This window comes from Balaenoptera musculus, chromosome 9 (genome assembly GCF_009873245.2).
Source record: "Balaenoptera musculus isolate JJ_BM4_2016_0621 chromosome 9, mBalMus1.pri.v3, whole genome shotgun sequence".
In the NCBI taxonomy this organism is placed as follows: Eukaryota; Metazoa; Chordata; class Mammalia; order Artiodactyla; family Balaenopteridae; genus Balaenoptera; species Balaenoptera musculus.
Window position 1 is genome coordinate 22,338,630 of NC_045793.1, and position 19,582 is coordinate 22,358,211.

At 39.1% G+C, this 19,582-nt stretch overlaps 2 long non-coding RNA genes across 2 annotated transcripts in view; one reads left to right on the forward strand and one right to left on the reverse strand.

Moving 5' to 3' along the window:
• Window positions 1–5,079: 5,079 nt before the first annotated feature.
• LOC118900830 overlaps window positions 5,080–19,582 on the forward strand; it is a 161,500-nt gene continuing 146,997 nt past the window's right edge. The window contains exon 1 of the long non-coding RNA XR_005021233.1: window positions 5,080–5,177. This is a non-coding gene — a long non-coding RNA (uncharacterized LOC118900830). The remainder of the gene's footprint in view (window positions 5,178–19,582) is intronic.
• On the reverse strand, window positions 12,201–18,472 carry LOC118900832. The gene is made up of 3 exons (XR_005021235.1): window positions 18,326–18,472; window positions 13,679–13,730; window positions 12,201–13,496 (listed from the first exon to the last, which is right to left on the reverse strand). It is a non-coding gene; the product is annotated as an uncharacterized LOC118900832 (long non-coding RNA).

Genomic DNA, 19,582 nt, shown 5'->3' on the forward strand with positions numbered 1-19,582 from the left:
TTGAGAATGTTACATATATCATGGCCCTTTACCCATATTTTAGTGTTTATTTCCTAAGAACAGGAATTTTCACTTACACAACAGTAACTATTTTATAAATTTGTGTTGTTAAAATATTTTCATCCGATCTGCTATCCATATCACAGTTTTGTCAGTTGACCTAATACTGTCCTTTATAACATTTTTTCCCCTGTGGTATAAGATCCAGTCTAGGGTTATATATTACATTTACTTGTCGTATCTGTTTACTATCCTTTCTTCTAGAATATTTCTACAGTTTGTCTTTCATCAGATCGACATTTTTTGAAGAATATAGTGCCTTTTTTTGGGAAATAGTAGAAAATTCCTCCTTTTGTGTTTGTCTGAAGTTTCCTCGTCGTTAGATGCAGGTTATGCATTCTCAGCCAAATTTTCCTTTTCTTTCTCCTTATTTATTAAGTTTATACTTTTTCAAAATCAGGAAATTACCACTGATACAATAATATTATCTAAGTATAGATCTTAGTCAGATTCCATCAGTTATTCCCCAAATGTCTTTATAGGAAGAAAATCCTGGGCCATACATTGCATCTGGTCGCCTTTCATCTGGAACAGTTTCTCAGTCTTTCTTTGTGTTTCATGGCATTGACAGTTTTGAAGAGTGCTAGCCAATTATTATTAGCATATCCTTCAATTTTGGTTTGTTTGAAGTTTCATCATGTTTATATTCAGGTTTTGCATTTTTGGCAGAAATGCTGCACAGGGGACATTGTGTTCTTCTCAGTTCATCATATTCAGAGGCACACAATGTCTGTTTGTCCCACTTCTGGGCATGTTGACTTTGATCCTTTGGTTAAGGCCCAGCCTGCCAGGTTTGACGAGTGTTACTCTTTCCCCCTTTTCAGACGATAACTATCTTGTGGAGTGATGTTTTTCATTAATAACCTGTTGTTACTCCTCAGATTTTTACTTGTAGGCTTTAGAATCCATGCATGATTCTTGCCCGACTCAATTAGCCTTATAATGGTTGCCCAATCGGATTTAAAATTTCATCATTCCCTCTTCATTTGTTCATTGGCTTTCTTCCACAAAGAGTGTTCCCTTATCTCTCATTTATTTATTTTTTTAAAATATCAGTTTAGACTCATGAATTCTTCCTTTATCTTATGATCCTTACTTATTTTGAAGCTCAAATTGTCCCAGCTTTGGCCAGTGGGAGCCTCTTCAAGCTGGCTCCTATGTCCTTTCGGCATACCCCCACCGTGCTTTGACACATCCTTACTTTCTGACACAGAATGATCCTCCTTGTCTATTTTCTCTGCCTCAGCCCTGGAAGCGGCCATTTCTCCAAGGAGCTCTGCATGAGAGTGCCTAGTTCTCCATATCCTGGCCAAGGGTGACTTTTCACACTGTTTAATTTTTGCCAATCTGATAGGTCAGAAATAACATGTCAGTGTAGTTTTAATTTGTATTTCTTTTATAAGTGAAATTTAGTATCTTTTCATATGTTCATATACATGTGTGTATCTGTAATGTGTATACATGTATATGTGTCTGTATATGTATGTGTGTGTATATTCATGTCTATTCATTGCCTATTTTTCTGCCAAGTTACTAGTTTTTTATTTCCTCAATTTTAAGTGTTCTTTATTTATTGTGGATATCTGATATGATGCAAATATTTTCTCCTATTTTATCTATTGTCTTTGGTTAATGATTTTTTTGCCATGCAGAAAAAAATTGTTAAACATTTTTATGTAATCAAATTATCAGTCTTTTATTCTTCCTGATTTTGAGTCATAGTTAGCACGCCCTTCCTTATATCAAGGTTGGAGAAGAATTCACCATTTCCCCACCTCTGGTACTTGTATGACTTCATTGTTTTACATTTAGATCCCTCATTCATTTGGAGCCTATTCTTGTGTATGGTATGAAGAATGGATCTAATTTTATGTTTTTCCAAATGGCTAATCAACTGCTTTAACCATTTATTAAAAAGTCAGTTTTTGCCCCAGTGATTTTTAGACGCCCCCTTTATCATACACAGTACTAAAGTTCTATCTGTACTTCAGTCTGTTTTTGAACTTTCCATGCTACTCCACTGCTTTGTCTGTCTACTTGTGGGCTAGTAGCGCACTTTTCATGGAGAGGCTTTATAGTATAATTTAATGTCTGGTAGGACTAGTCCTCCCCTCTCCCGTTTGGTGTTTTCCTGGCTGTTCTTGCACATGTTTTTTTTTTTTTTTTTTTTAATTTATTTTATTTTTATTTATTTTTGGCTGCGTTGGGTCTTTGCTTTCTCTAGTTGCAGCGAGCGGGGGCTACTCTTCGTTGTGCGGGCTTCTCATTGCGGTGGCTTCTCTTGTTGCAGAGCACGGGCTCTAGGGGCGCGGGCTCTAGGGGCGCGGGCTTCAGCAGTTGTGGCTCGCGGGCTCTAGAGCGCAGGCTCAGCAGTTGTGGCACACGGGCTTAGTTGCTCCGCGGCATGTGGGATCTTCCCGGACCAGGGCTCGAACACGTGTACCCTGCATTGGCAGGCGGATTCTTAACCACTGCGCCACCAGGGAAGCCCCTGCACATGTATTTTTAATATGCAGTTCAGTATCAGTTTTCCAGCTTCAGTGAAAAGAATTATTGGTATATTTGTGGGGATCGCATTACATTGATAAATTAATATACAACGAACTGACATTTTTATGATGTTGGCTTTTTCTCTTCCAAAATAAGAAATGTCTTTCTATTTGTTAAAGTCTTCATTTGTGTCTTTTTTAGGAATGTTTTAAAGTTTTCCTCAGATGGATTTTATACATTTGTTGTCAAATTTATTCTTAAATATTTTATTTTCTTTGTGAAACTTGAAACTTGCTTTTTTTTCACTTATTGTATCATGGCAATTTGAACAGGTCAGTACATGTAGACATGTTTCATTTTTTGAAATGGATCTATGGTAGTCTGTTGTACCCTAATTTAATTTTTTCTCTGTTGATGTATTTTATGTTGCTTTTTGTTGAGTTTTCCCTTTTATAAACAATGCTGTGAAAAATATCTTTGTACTTTTGTTTTTGCTTACTTGTATAATTATATCTGTAAAATAGATTCTTGGAAATGGAATTGCTTATTCATAAGCCATGTAGATTTTTTTGGTAACATATTCTACCAAATTATACTCTCAAACTATTTGACACTTTTTAAAGTTTAAACTTTATTGTATATGCCCTCTTTTAAAAGACATTCAAAACTTTTTTTTTGAAGGAAGGGTCATAAAAGTTAATTCTAAACAAAAAGTATATCTATGTATCTGTTAATATGGGGAATATAAAGATAGCAAAGTCATGATTTCTCCCTTAAATAACTTACAGTTTTGGAAATCAGATATATGTTTATTTATATGCATTAGAAAATAGAAAAATTTCTTTGGTAGGTGGACTTTGAATTGAGCCTAAAAGGAAAGTGTTGAATTTAGATTAGTAGGCAGGGACTTCCCTGGTGGCGCAGTGGTTAAGAATCCGCCTGCCAGTGCAGGGGACATGGGTTTGAGCCCTGGTGCGGGAAGATCCCACATGCTGCAGAGCAGCTAAGCCTGTGCGCCACAACTACTGAGCCTGCGCTCTAGAGCCCGCGAGCCACAACTGCTGAAGCCCACACACCTAGAGCCCATGGTCCATAACAAGAGACGCCACTGCGATAAGAAGTCCGCGCACCCCAACGAAGAGTAGCCGCCTCTCGCCACAACTAGAGAAAGCCCGCGTGCAGCAACGAAGACCCAACGCAGCCAAAAATAAATAAATAAATAAATTTATAGATTAGTAGGCAGAATCAAAGAAGGACGTTTCATGTCAGACTAGCATAGGCTAAAGAAGCAGAATTTTACCATGTCATGTTAAGTCAGTGAAATAACTGGCCTTAGACTGAAGCAGGTGTTTGTATTTAAAGATAAAGTCAGTTACTGGAAGACCTTGGGTGCGCAGAGAGTTTGGATTTGATCCACTCGGCAGCAGAAAGGCCTTCTGAATTAATAATCTATTGCCATGTAACAAATTACCCCCAAATTTAGTGGCTTAGAACACCAACAAGCATTTACGATCTCTTAACAATTTCTGTGGGTCAGGGATTTGGGAGCAGTGAGCTCTCTTGCGACATTCTATTCCTTAGAAGCAAGCCAGTAAGTTCAGCACATATTCAAGGGGAGGGGCATTAGTTTCCACCTTTTAAGGAGAGGTGTGTCAAAGAGTCTGGGAGCATTTTAAAACCACCACACCATCTGTCTTCTGAAGAAGAAGAATGGCAGTATGATTTTGAAAAAGAAGAATACCATGGTATCTAGCAGAAGATTAATCTGGTAGCAGTGACAAAGATGAATTGAAAGAAGGGAGAAATAGGAGGTAGACCCGAGTGCAGTAATCCAGCGGTAGAGTACTGATGGAGTTAGTCGGGGGAGATGAGAGAGGAGAAGGTAGGATGCACACGAGGGGTGCAGCAAAAAGAGAGTAAGATGTGAGTAAAAAAAATGCCTGCAGGATGATCAGGCATGTAATAACTGGTAAGAGAAACCAATTTTGAGGAGATAAAGGTGCTCGTCTGGTTTTAGATGTTCAAGGGGAAATTCCTAAGCCGTTGAAACATGAACCAGGGCTCATGTTGAAATGTCTAGCCAAAGAGGGAAACTTCACATTTGTCATCCCAGAAGTGAGGGTTAAATTCTTCAAGGGATGCGTATGCAGGGAGGCAGGCCAGAGCACTGAAGACCAAGCCTCAGGGGGAAACCGTGGTTTGGAGTACAGTTAGCAAGAGGAGCTAGATCTATAGTGTTAGAGAAAGAGCCCGCTGTATTCCTGGCAGGAACAAAAAAGGTGGAGTGATCGAGAGCTTCAGATACCGCAGAATCTGAAGAGAATGATGTTTGAAATGAATGCATTTGCCTGTAAGATTATTAGAGGTGACAGCAGTTTAAGTGGAGTAGAACAATTTTGGAAATTGGATTATAACATTTAATTCGATGATTAACTTTTTTTTAAAAAGCGCCTGAAGTGGGAGGATGAATGGCTGGCGTGCCTTTCATCACTTAGATTTTGAGATCTCACATCCTTCTTGCCTCCTTTTAGCACCACCAAGCCTCCCTGGAAGGGACCTTCTGCTCAGTTCTTGGACTGAGGGATGGAGTAGGATTTTACTTCACTTGTTTTCAGGGACTCTTAACTGTGAGTGAAATCAACTTACTTTATAATTTTTTTACTTCACACACTGTTTTTAACTATTCTTATCTGTGCTCTTCCTCCTCCTTCTTTCCTTTCCCTTCCCCCTGGTTAGTATGACTTCAAGATCAGAACCAAGACAAAGGATCATCTGTTTTCCCTCTTCCTTACCTCCTAACTTTAAGTGCAGTTCTATTATTCATAGGTTTTGTTTACTGAACTTGCAGGGATGATTAGTAAATATGATTAAGATAGCTGCTGACAAATGTAAATACTAAATTGAAAGATGATTTTGTGTTCTTTTATGTTACGTTTCTGTACATGTATTTAATCAGTTTTCAAATTAGTAAAATAATTGTAATAAGATGTAACAAAAACGTGAAAATATTTTAAAAATTACTTTACATGAGATAGTATATATCAAGATTTCTACAAGGATTTGAGATCAGATGGACCAAGGAATTATGTAGTAAAACACCGACATAGCCAGAAATGAAATCTGAGTTTTCTCTGCTATATGATGTGATGATTATTATTTCAATTTTTTTTCTGATAGGGCTATTTTTCCTTTAAGAATAACTTTGGGTCTTCTAAAGACTTAAAGCAACGAAACCAGTATATCGATAGTAACTGTGGTTCTAAATTAAAGTGTAGACTTTATGCTATGAAGAAAGTATTGATAAATTCTTTTTAGCACAAAAAGATCTGACTGACATGGTAACGTCATATTTGAATAAATAGGGCAACATTAAATGATGTAGCCTAGTTCTGCATTGCGTATGGAAGGTGAGCACAGAAAGAGCTGAAAGGGTCAGGGAGGGGGGCGAAGGCCAGCAGGAGTGAGGGAAGTCTGAGAAGCTTTGGCGTGGAGAGCACAGATAAGAAGTGACTCTTGAAGCGGCATGAAAACATGGGCTCTAAACATGTCAATACTGCCATGACCGGTCTTACATATACTTTTCATTACATGTATTAAGTTTTTCTTGTGTCAGTGGGTATGAGAGAGAGGGACAGACAAAAAGGGAGTGAGAAGGAGTGTCCTAGGAGGTTGACAATTTTGTTGTTTGTTTTCACAATTAAATGTCTGGATATATTTGCAAGGACTGTCTTATGACTTTTACTACTTGTACTTGGGCAGCGGACAAGAAGTTAGTGTGGTTAATTGCTGTATTTTCCTTTTCCTGTCTCCCACCTGCCCTATCCCTTCCTCTTTCCCTAATGTTCTCTGAGACTCACTTTGGGCACCATCAGTCCCAGAAGCTTCATCCAGTGGCCTTTCTCATAGCCAGTTCCCCCCACTTGCTGGGTTCATTGTCCTCCTCTGGGCCCCTCTACTCCAGAATGTCCTGGGAGTCACTCTGTCATTGGGTTCCTCCAACATGTTATATAAATGTCTGTTTACGTGTTTGTTTTCCCTACTAGAGCGTGAACTCCTTACTGGAACGTGTCAAGTCTTAGTCATCTGTGTATCCCCATGTCTAAAAAGTGTTAGTGGAATGAACAAATGAATGATTTCCACGCCTTGTAGTAGACACACTCACCATGGTACAGCAGCATGGCAGTGGAGCCGCTGCGCTTTGATGGTCAGGAGATCCGGTGACTAGGGAGACAGATCACGTGAGCCATAGAGAATCTGGGGTGGACTGAAAAACGAGTGGGGTGGAGTTCCTAATCTTGAGGTGCTCCACCAAGTAGGTTTCAGCGATGGCTTGGGAGCAAGAGCCAAGGAAATGAGACGCTGTGTGTTAAGTGTTGCAGCAGAGGCCTCCCAGACAGACTGGAAGCCTGTGATCAGTTCGGCCCGGGGAGGCTGGGAAGTGGAAATGTAGCTGCTCACCACGTGCAGAAGGAGGAGGAGCATGCGCCAGCCATAGAGGTCCGAGGATCCTATTTTGAGCAGTTGAGAAGGAGCTTGAGGCTCATGGGAGTTGGGGAGTGGGCACGTGGTGGGAAATGGGATTGCAAGGAGCTGTGTTTGTAGTCCTAGTATCTGGTCTTTGCCCTGTTGACTGTGGGGAACCATTGGAGGTTTTAAAATCAGAGGAATGGCACAGATTCACATTTTAGAAAAATGCCCTGGCAGCAGTGTGAAAATTGGACTGGAAGGGAAAAAACTAAAGAGAATAGACTGGTTAGGAGACTGGTGCAGTGAGCAGCGGTCCAGATGAGCGAGATAAAGGGCCTGGATTAAGGCACTGACAGTGGAGATGAGGAGGAGGAGACAGTGTGGAGTATGCTTTGGGAAGTAGAATTTGTGAGGCTTATTGACTGGAGCTCCATATAGCAGTTGTGAGAGAGATGGAAGAATAGCAAATGGCTGTAGATTTTTTTAATCCTCTAGCCATTGGATGAGAGAGTAGAAAGGAAGCTTGGATTTGGTTTTGGACATCTGAGAAGGGGGCATCTAAATGGCAACAACTAGCAGACCGTTGGAAGCGTGACTCCAAAGTTTAGGAGAGAAAGATGTGGAGGGTGGAGTCATACGTGTGTGAATGGGTGAGATTACAAAAGGGGAGCTACCTGAGCAGAATGAGGACGGGCCAAGCAGAGGACCTCTGGACATTCCAGCACTTAAAGGGCAGGAAAAGCCCATCGATTCAAAAAGGGAAGTAGTCAGTATCAGATGCCACTATAAGAGGTCAAGTTGGGATGAGAGGTAGAATGAGGCCATTGGATTTGGTCAAGTCAGAGGCTCTCAGTGATTAAAAATTGTAATACTGGCATTAGAAACTTCATTCCAATGGCTAAGTGCAGTGGGCATTAATGAGTACAGCCAGTGAGTATGTACAGGCCATCTTAAAAAACAATTTGAAATAGGAGGTAGATTAGTGAAAAAGGGTAGAGGGAGGGTCTTTATTTTGGCCTAAGGTAGTATAGGTATACTTCGACGGTCTGAATGTCTACACATGCTTGGAACAGCAATTGTAGAAATCAAGAGATAGCTGACTAGGGACAGGTTGTGGACTATTGCCCAGCAGCGAGGACCTGGCTGAAGTGGAAAGCAAGTTTTTCCACCAAATGGGAGAGGTACTTGAATTTTCTCCCATAGTGCTCTCCTTAGCCTGGGAGCTGGAACAAGTAAACTACAACATGACTGTTTATTTAACTATAAATAATTCTTTTGTCAAAAAAACTTATTGTAAGGTTCTTTTAAATAACAAGTACTTCTCAGTAGTCTCTGTGTGGTAAAATATATATAGAATTGATCATTTTAACCATTTTTAAGTGTATAGGTTTGTGACATTAAGAACATTTAGATTGTTTTGCAACTGTCACCACCATCCATCACCAGAACCTTTTCGTCTTCCCCACTGAAACCCATTAAACACCAACTCATTTCCCCTTGCCCCCAGTCCCGGGCAGCCACTGTTGTCCTTACTATCTCTATGAATTTAACTACTCTAGGGACCTGATATCAGAGGAATCATACAGTATTTGTCCTTTTGTGACTGGCTTATTCCACTTAGCATGATGTCGTCAAGCTTCATCCACGTTGTAGCGTGTATCAACATCCCCATCAGTATTCTTAAAATATGATTTAAACACATTGGTTTTTTTTAAGAACACAACTATATTCCATGGCCATTCTAAGTTCTCAAGACCCGCCGCATTGGTTTTACAGGGGAGAGGCAGGCAGAAGAACGGAATTCGTTGCATTTACCGTGTGTCAGGTGCTGTACTGGTTGCAAATGCTTTGTCTGACTCAGTCTTCCCAACATCTCTGGGAGGTGGATACTCCTGTTACTCTGCAGCTGAAGAAACTGAATTTCAGAGAGCTGAAGAAGCTTGGGCAAGGACACACAGCTGGCGCGTAACTGAGCCAGGATTCAAATCCTGGTCCTCCTGATGCCAGGCTCCATGTTCTTTTTAAAACCCTTCAGTCTCTCTGTAGTCCTGTCTCCAATTCTATTATTCTAAAGGAGTCAGATCTCTTTGCTTTGAACTTAATGAAGATGTGCTTTTTAAAGTTTTCCTGGTGTTCAGCAAATGTCCTTGGCTCCTCATAACATTAAACTATTGCTGTTTTGTATTTAAGCTTTTAAGAACAGAATCAAACATTTGCCAAAAGTGGAGACTTACTGGTATAATTAATATAAATAACATAGTTATTTATTGATGTTACCTGGTGCATTTGTCCAACTTATAATTTATCTGAGGTAGTTTACAGAACTAAGTTGATAGATTTATAGCTTAGATTTTTGAAGGAAAATACTTTTTTTGACTGAATTTATATTTCAATCCTAATCACAAGTAGGAAATGAGAAAATTTATATTTAAAAATGAAAAATGTATAACCATTCGTTTTTAAGGATCTCACAAAACATTATTGAAGAAATCTGACTACAGTATTTGATGCTGAAAGCCACAATGTGATACACGCCTTGCTGAAGATACTTTCTTTTAACCTATGAATGTTTTTCTGAATTCTTGAATCTCCTATCCTGTGCCAGTGAAAAACATTTTTTTTTAAGATCTAAGCACTGACGGTGACATACCAAGGTTGTTTGAGTGGATGATCCTGACAAAGTAAAAAAAAGTCATTTACAGAATGGTAATTTCTAGAACTCGGGAGTTTCATGGAAGTAAGTCAGTGGGCTTCGGTGTCATTTGAAGGCTGTGCTTATTTCTGCATCTTTGTTCATTGTTTTGCTTTGAAAAACTTTGAGAGCACCACTGAGTTTTTGAGTTTCATCTGCATTCTGTGACCAATTGTTATAGAGACCCGAAGTCTGAAGTTTGTGTTGACTTTAGAAAAGTCATTCTCTGAAGCCCATTTTTGGAGTGAGTTTAAAGAAAGAGGAGTACCAAAGACAGGTTCAGTCTTATAGTGGATGCTTGGAAAAGGATAAGTGGTTCTCTGGGACCATTAGAGTGGATCAAATTACCTTCTAAAGTAATGATGAAAACAAGAATAAGTCAGAGGGACTATGAAACACTCTAAATTCTTCCTTCAGGCAAATGATACCAAATCATCAAGGATAGATAATTGTTTTCTCTCCATTTAATTTTTATTTTTTTCTTGAAGATTGACAGAATTAGAAATTTTACAACCCCCATCAGTGGAACATTTAAGTGTTTTAGTATCCAGGTGATTAAGAAGTACCTGATCTCTTCTGCTTTATTTCAAGGCTCTTCTCTTGTTCTGACTGCATACATTTAAAAGTAACTAATTAATATCTGTAGCAAAAAAATTCTCATCGTAAAAGTCACGGATAAAGCGGGCACTTCCCTACCTAGAGTCAGGGACTTAAACTGTAATCAAATGTTCATGCCTTACTGTTTTGTTCAGATGTAAAAGAAAGAACAATGCTCAAGATAGAGCAGAATCTTTAAAGTATGCAATTTGTGTGACCCTTACTGAGTCAGGTGAGTGGGTGATGCTGGGAGGAGAGAGTTGTAGAAAAAACCGACTTCTAGCAAGGACCCAGGCTAAAGAGAACAGGAGTGGGGCTGAGAATATGCTCAAGGAGAAGGAATTCTTTGGAAGGGGGATGCCCGAGTGGTTAGGTGGTGGGTCCAGTGGCTGAGGAGAAAGCTTTTGACCTGAGAGGACTAGATCTGGGGTCCAGAGGAAAAAGGACTCGTTCTCTTTACCTCGGGACTTGAGAGGAGAGCTCAGCCTGCGTCTGGGAGTGGAGGTAGAGTGGCCTAACAGAGAGTACTGACTCCAGGGAATTGCTGCCCAGAGGGAAAGGAAGTATCGTGGAAGGCCTAGGAGAGTCTTTTTAAAGTTCTAAACCTACCATGAAATTGCGTACTGTGAGACTATTGTGCTTGAAACTTAATCCAAATGGATAGCATTTGTATTCCCGAGATACACACGTAGTAAATATTTTTGATGTATATTTTTGATGTATTTGAACAGACTCTCAAGTCTGTTATTCACTACGGAGTACCAAGTAGGGGATTCCTGTTAGCAGACAAGAGAGAGCAGGATATGATGTTTTCACAGGACAAAACTCCGATACATTTAATTCAGGTAAGGTGACAAAACCCAAGTGTGAAATCTCAGGGGGGCAGAAAAGTACCCTTTTTTTGTATAGCATTTGATCCTTAAAAATTATTCTCTAATTATAATCTCTCAGAACATGGCTGGATTTGGCCCACTTAAACTGCCATAGGTCCAGGAAGGGTAGAGATCTGGAGTTTATTCATTCATTTGGGAAGGAACCCCAGTGGGATACATAGAATGTAGAACCTGGAGATATGATAATATAATGTGATTGTCCTTAGTGTAGGTGGAATCCTAAACACTGGGATAAATTTGAGGTATAGAGGTTACATGACTTTAGCTTATTATCCTCTGGTTTTTGTCTTCATTGTCTGCACTGTTGTTATGTTTTATGAAACTTAGAGCATTCTCTAATTTGGAGCAGGGATTATTCTTTGATATCAGGCAACACCTTAGCTAACTTCCTCAATCAGGATATGTTTAGTCAACAGATAACTTTTTTTTTTTTAATAAATTTTATTTATTTATTTGGGCTGCCTTGGGTCTTCGTTGCTGCGCGCGGGCTTTCTCTAGTTGTGGCAAGCGGGAGCTACTCTTCATTGCGGTGCACGGGCTTCTCATTGCGGTGGCTTCTCTTGTTGTGGAGCACGGGCTCTAAGCACATGGGCTTCAGTAGCTATGGCACATGGGCTCAGGAGTTGTGACACACAGGCCCTAGAGCACAGGCTCAGTAGTTGTGGCTCACGGGCTTAGTTGCTTCGTGGCATGTGGGATCTTCCTGGACCAGGGCTCGAACCCATGTCCCTTGCATTGGCAGGCGGATTCTTAACCATTGAGCCACCAGGGAAGCCCCAACAGATAACTCTTGACGCATACTAAATACAAGTGCGTTGCCTGCTTTGGGTGGATACTACGATGAAATCAGAGGCAGACATTATTCTCAAGTTGATCTAGCGGGAGGGGAGGATGGACTGAGGGTTGGGAACTTGGGTTCTGCAGTCAGACCCAACCTGGGTTCAGATCCTGGTTTTGACGTATTCTAGATACATAACCTTGGAAAAAGTTGCTCAATTTCTCTAAGCCTTCCAAGGTTACACATCTAGTACATGTCAACACCAGCATCTGTGTAGTAGTACCTATTTCATAGGAGTGCTGGAGATAATAGTTTGTAAACTCAGGAACTTAGGAAGTCCTCTGTAAACACTGGTAACACACACAGTTGAACAGAATGCTGCCCTGTGGGTCTAGGGCATTATGACTTTGCTGGAAGTTCAATGTTAGAGATAGGACTTGGAGGGTTATCTATATGGAAGCAATCATCCAGACTGTATGACTTTGAATGACATTGCCAGAGATAAGCACAAGAAATAACAGGACAGAACACAGAATCTTATTTTTTTTTTAATCCACAAAAGTGGACTAGCAATTATATTTCTTATCTTCTTTGATGTTTTGTTTTATTACCTTGTGGTAACTCAGATGCTACAGGAGTTGAATCAGACTGATACCAATATGAAGGTGACTTAACTCATCAACTCTTTTTAACACACAGCTATTGAGCCTGTTGTATACACCTGTCATGGGTTCTAGCACTAGATCTACTTTTTCAGTTCTGAAAACAAAACAGACTAAGAAGCCATCTGGGTGGTTAGCTCTCAAACTCAGGAGTTTGGCTGCCTATTAAAGATAGGTGGCTATAGATGTTGGAGAGTTTTCATGCACCGTGAATGAAACTGCTAAATAATAATTTGGTAAATAATAAAGAAGTGGTGGAGATGGATTTCTTAGCTCACTATTTTGTTCAGACATTGTGGTTTCAACTTATTTAAATATCTGTAAATATTTAATATCACTGATTACCCTGTCACGTGCTTTATTCTTTAAAAAAAGTTACGTAATATTTGATACATGCAAAAGGTTATATAAATCTATAAATTAGTAGAACATTATCAATACATTGAAGCTACTGTGTGAGGAGGAGCTTAACTCGTTTACTGCATTATTACAGCTTACTAAAACATTATTGGTCAATAATTAAATATTTCCAGAACGCCACCTCTCTGTCTCCTGCCAAGCGTCTGGTGTGGGCCTGGGGTCTTTGTTGGTCAGTCAGTTTAGTGTTTGGGAAAAACAGCTGGACACGGACCAGAGGGGTGTGAGGACGAGTTGGCATCGGTGTCTGTCACCACGTCTAACCAAGAAGAGAGAATCAGCGACTGCCGCAGTTCCTCCTCCTCTGTCTGAAGTGAATTCCTCTTTTGGCCAACTCTGCGTGGAGCCATTTGTGGCCAGGGATTCTGGGAAATGTAGTTCCACCTACGTCGAGTCGATACAGTACAAACCAGCACACGTTCCTGTACTTGTTTGTTGTACTGTCAACAAGAGAGACATTCAGAATTATTTCTGCTTAGAAGATATCAGAAGTTATTTAAGATACCAGAATAGTTTAAAAATAGAGTTTAACTTGAATATATCATTGTTTCCTTTTCCATTAAACTATATCTTTATTTTCAAAGCCATGAGATAACTTAAAACAGGAGTAATATAATCTTACCTTCTTCTGTTGAAAGAATTCTTTTAATTTGTTAAGTAATTTGAACCTCGAGCTAAAAGAAACAAAACAAAATTAAAAAAAAATTATCCAGTACAGTGCCATCTAGTGATAAATAATTTACTTTCTGGTTGAAGATCAGTACTACATTTTACTTCTTGATAAATCAAGAACTTTTTTTTTTTTTTTTGGCTGCGTTGGGTCTTCGTTGTGGTGCGCGGGCTTCTCATTGCTGTGGCTTCTCTTGTTGCAGAGCACAGGCTCTAGGCACGTGGGCTCAGTAGTTGTGGCTTGCGGGCTCTAGAGCTCAGGCTCAGTGGTTGTGGCGCACGGGCTTAGTTGCTCTGTGGCATGTGGGATCTTCCTGGACCAGGGCTTGAACCCGTGTCCCCTGCATTGACAGGCGCATTCTTAACCACTGTACCACCAGGGAAGTCCCAAGAACTTCATTTTTAATCATGCCAAATAATTTACTTTCTGGTTGAAGATTGCTACTACATTTTGCTTCTTGATAAATCAAGAACTTCATTGTTAATCATGCCTAACTCCTAAGACATATTAGGGGACTATTCCTAAATAAACCAAATATTTGCAAATAATTAAAAATAACCAGAAAAAAAAGAGCTAGGAAAGTTTTTTTATCCTCAGATTTTATTCTACATCTACATCTGCATATGTAATGAGTCACAATTTGTCCATTTACTGGATACCATTTGGAGGAGAAAAAATTTTTTGTTTTTGAAAAGAATAGGATTATTTTAGAAGCGTGATGTAGTGGAATGAACGTGGGCTTTAAAATCAAGCAGGCAAAGGTTTGTCTTTTGGACCTTATTTTTCTTATGATCTGCCAGGCAGTGTTCCAAGAACTTTTTTTTTTTTCCCCAAGAACTTTATATGTACTGAATCATTAAATATTCACGAAAACCTGATGAGGCATTTTGCAAATGAAGAAACCAAGGCTCACAGAACAGTTACGTGTTAGGGTGCTTATCTCATTGCTTTTGGGTTATTTGTGTGTTTGTTTCTCTAAAACAGAGTGACTCTTTGCAGGGAAGGTCTTATTAGTATTTGTTTTCCCAGCACCTAGTACAGGTTCATATGTCTCCAATTCAGCTGGTGAATATTTGATATATTGATTTTTTTTTTTTTGCTTCCATAAAATGAAGACACAATAGCCACAACAAGACAATATAAAATTAAATTGTTTAGTTAAAATATCAGTGTTTTCTCTGAGTGAAAAAAATATGTAATTTAAAAAAATATTATACAGTGAGAAATCCTAGGTTCTAGTCTCTAGATTTAATTTTAATCTCAGTTATACATGCACAGAATTCAAAGAGTCCAGGGGTTGTACAAGGCTTGTTACAAAACTCAGTAGTCTCCCAACTCTTACCCCCACCCCAGTCCCTGCTCTCTGAAGTTCAACTCTGAGACCTAATTGTTTTGTTATTTACCTCCAAATCTCCAAATAGCATGTTGCTCTTTTTCCAGTTTTTAATTTTTCAGTCTTAGGCATTACCTTTGACTTCTCATGATAGGGGAAGAGGATTTATCTTTCTTATGCACCCTCACTCTATGTGCAGAACCCTCCTACCTTCTCATTATAATTAAATTTTGAATAATAATCAGTGTTTACATTATTATGACCATGAAAACATTATTCACAGCTGAGGCATATAATCCATGGTTACTTTTTCTTTCCAACACAGCTTTTTGTTTTCCCTGGTGTTAATAATTGTCTTTTTTTGGAGAGAAGACGTTTGCTTACTTAGATTTTATGTATTTGTCACTTATTCCTCCCTAAACTCTTCCCCAGATGTCTAAATATAGTTAGGGTATGTGACCTTGACCCAGTTGTTTAACTCTTCAGCTAAAATATTTTGTCATTTATGGTGTGAAAGGTCCAGACGACATGAAGACTTATGCTACTTGTATCTTTAAAACTTTATGGTTGCATGAAACAGACATCTGGATATTTTGTGCTGATCACATCCGTAGTGGACAGCACTGCCAGCCAGCACACAGCCCTCCTGTCTGACCTTGGTGGTCTTTTCTCGGGTAGCTGGAGCGTCTCTGCTCCAGGGCGGCATGGGACTCAAGGTCTGGCTGGAAGTGGAGCCCCACTTGTGTGTGACCAAGACTGCTAGTCAGCAAAAGCTGTGTCAAGCATGCATAATAAGCTAGCAGTACCCTCAGTCCATCCAGAAGATCAGAGATTCTTTGATTACGGAAATTTACTTGAGTCTTTCGACAGGTGGAAGCACTGGTTATCTTTTATAGTGAATAGTCATAGGAGAGTGGATAAATAAAGTTGCCAGGGTGAAATAAAGAATAAATGGCATAGAAGATATGACATAGAAGATATTAACTAAAATTTTGTTTGAAACAAAAATAAAACAGAAAAAACCCTTGGCAGTAGCTTCTCAGATTGTTTTAAGAAATAATGTTGGAGACATAAGCATGAATGATCCAGTGACTCTAAGCTTGTAGATGTTTTGTTTACCTCCGTCATAGACCTAGTATGCTTGTGAATAGTGTCTGAGATGTTATTTGGGGGGATGTCATAATTACTTTATCTATGTGTAGAAGAAAAACTAGAGGACAGAATGAGTCTGTCCTGTTTTCATAGAGAATTTGCTACAGAAGCTGTCATTATCGACAGCCAGCACTAGGAGGCCACAGAGACCGTGATTCTGAAGGACTCAGGTTCATGCATCTTTCCTGTTGGTGTTGAAAAAGAAACCTAGGGTAAAAAGCCCAGTTGATGTGCTGTAAAAACTTAAAATTTAGGAACAGTTAAACTAGATAGTCATCCTAGTTTTCATAATGCAGTGATAAATGAGTCGAAAATATGCAAAGCTGCTTCTTTATATGCTTGTGACGTTGTTTGTAAATAAAATAAGCAAAGTGTGTATTCTTACGAATGCACTTTTAAAAATTGTACTGCTGGTTTTTAGTTCTTGAACCTCTGGATCCAGGCCCTGACTACCTTAGGCTTGGATGATTTCAGTAGCTTCTTTTTTTTTTTTTTAAATTTTTTTTCCCATTGCTGGTTTTATTTTACTTTTTTTTTTTTTATAAAGTCTCTTTATTCTTTTTTTTTTAAAATTAATTAATTAATTAATTTATGGTTGTGTTGGGTCTTCGTTTCTGTGCGAGGGCTTGCTCTAGTTGTGGCAAGTGGGGTCCACTCTTCATCGCGGTGCGCGGGCCTCTCACTATCGCGGCCTCTCTTGTTGGGGAGCACAGGCTCCAGACGCGCAGGCTCAGCAATTGTGGCTCACGGGCCTAGTCGCTCCACGGCATGTGGGATCTTCCCAGACCAGGGCTCGAACCCGTGTCCCCTGCATTGGCAGGCAGATTCTCAACCACTGCGCCACCAGGGAAGCCCTCAGTAGCTTCTTAATTGATCACACTCTTGGTCTCATTTTCCTCTAGTCCATTCTATTTATTGAAAACTAGAGTTTTCATCAGAAATAGTTTTGGTCACGTGTGTCCTCTGACTAGAAACCTCTTTTTCAAACCCAAAAGACCCAGACAAATGTTCATGGTTTGGAAGACTCAATATTGTTAAGATGCCCATTTCTTCCCAACTTGATCTATACGTTGAAGGCCATCCTAATCAAAATCCTAACATGCCTTTTCTAGAAATTGACAAGATCATGCTTAAATGCTTATATTTATGTCAAAATGTATTGATCCTAGAAGAGCTAAAACAGTCTTGAAGAAGAAAAATAAAGTTAGATGAGTTACACCCACCTAATGTCAAGACAATATAAAGCCACAGTAAACAACATGGTGTTTATGTAAGGAGAAACATAGAGCATGGTGTTTATGTAAGGAGAAACATAACAGAAGAAAGAGTCCAGAAACGGAGCTATACATATGTAAGCTATCGATTTTTTAACAAACTTTAAGGTAATTCAATGGCAAAGAGCTTTATATTTTTAATAAATGCTTCTGGAACAAGTAGACATCCTATACCAAAAACTAACAAACAAACAAAAATCCTCCTCCCCCATGCCAGACATAAAATTTAATTGAAATATACCATAGACCTAAACATAAGGGCAAAATCATAAAAATTCTAGAAGGAAACAGGAGAACATCCTTGTGGACTTTGAATAGGCACACTTTTTACAGAAGACCAAAAACACTGAATATTAAGCCTAATTTATATTTTGGTCAGGATTAAAATCATCTGTTCTTCAAAAAGCTGTTAAGAGAATTAAAAGATAAGCCATGAACTAGGAGAAAATATTTGCAATATATTTATCTGATAAAAGAACTGTATCCAAAAATAACCTATATAATGCCTTAACTGTAACCTAAGGAGAAGTAATTTTAAATAAATAATTAATTTTAAATGACGTGTTACAATGTATAACTGACATAGTAAGATGCTTACAATTAGAGAGAGAATTATTCTGAAGGGGACAGCTGGGAATTCAGAATGATACCAGGGAGAGGGTTGCTGTCTATAACGTGAAGAATTGTTGTAAGTCTCTGAACAAAGCTATTTTGTTTCCATGGTTTTTGAATATATATTAAAACTATGCAAAATGTAAAAAAAAAAAAATAAGGTGGTCTTTTATTTCTTTGCATTTCCTGTTAGTGCTAAATATAATATTCTAAAAAGGGAAATATTACCTTAATGACTGTAGCACATCCTACTGGCCGCTTTCCCTGCGACCTTTCACCACTCTTCTTTTCTAACAGAATCTCTGTTTGGGGATTTTCTCTGATTTGCAGACAGAGGCATTTGGCTAACTCCTCCTGCTTCAGTCTCAGTTTAGATTCTCCGGTCTCTCACAGCTCCATGTACATCTCCTGTCGTGGACTTGCTGTACTGTGCTGTGGTGGATCATTGTTGGACCACAATTGACCACAAGCTCTGGGAGAGCAGGAACTTTCTCTTACTCACAGTTGTGTTCTTAGGAACTAGCCTGGTGCCTGGTGACTGATAAGTTTTTAATATCTATATTTGTTCATATTACCCTGAAAGTAGACACAGGGTTTCTGAGGCAGGGATAGATTATTACTTACGTCAGTAACCTAAGACAAGAGGCTCTGAGTTTGTAACTCTGGAATGTCTCCATGACCCTGGTTTCATCATCCTGAAATGTGAACACATACCTCAGGGGAGATCAATCTTTTACTATCTATTTAGTCATTTTTTAAGTTTTAAGGCTTGTCCTTTAACCCAGGTCCCAGTAAAATTTCGCAGAAATCTCTAACTGTGCAGAAGTACAAAAATACTCGCTTCATGACAGTGATAGAGTAGGTGCTCAATAAACTATTTAAGTGTTGAACAATTTAAAAGAATAAATTCAACCCAGTGATCTCAACTGGGGCAGGGATTGGGGGCTTTAGTGGTGGGATGTGGGGAAAGTTTAGCAGAATCATGTGGGGGAATTTTTTCTCAACAATGTACTTCCTACCCCCAGATTCTGACCTGCTCCTGTTAACTGTCATATGCCTTAGGCATTTGGTTTTTCTGTGGCCAAAAAGGAGGTGAGAACCCAGACATAGCCTGCCCTGTGTTTGAATCCCTTCTGTGTAGCCTTTCCTATTAAAGTTAGTAATGGAACCATTTGTCTTGACACCTGATCCCAAGGCTGCTGTGTCAGTGTTTACATTTATTCCAAATGATTCTTCTATTTCATGTTTTTTACGTGGATTTGGTGGGATTTCTTAAAGGGTGTTTCTTTTTTTATTGATAGCTTGCCTTTCTTCAGAGAGAGTCTGAGGCAACTCTACAGCAAAAATACATAAAATGAAAAAGCATATAACAGAAAATTGGAACTAAGAAAAAGATGAGAAACAGGCTGATTGATTTAAATTCAGATTTGGTTCTGGTTTTTTTTTTTTTTTTGAGGTATAATTGACAGACATATTAATTTCAGG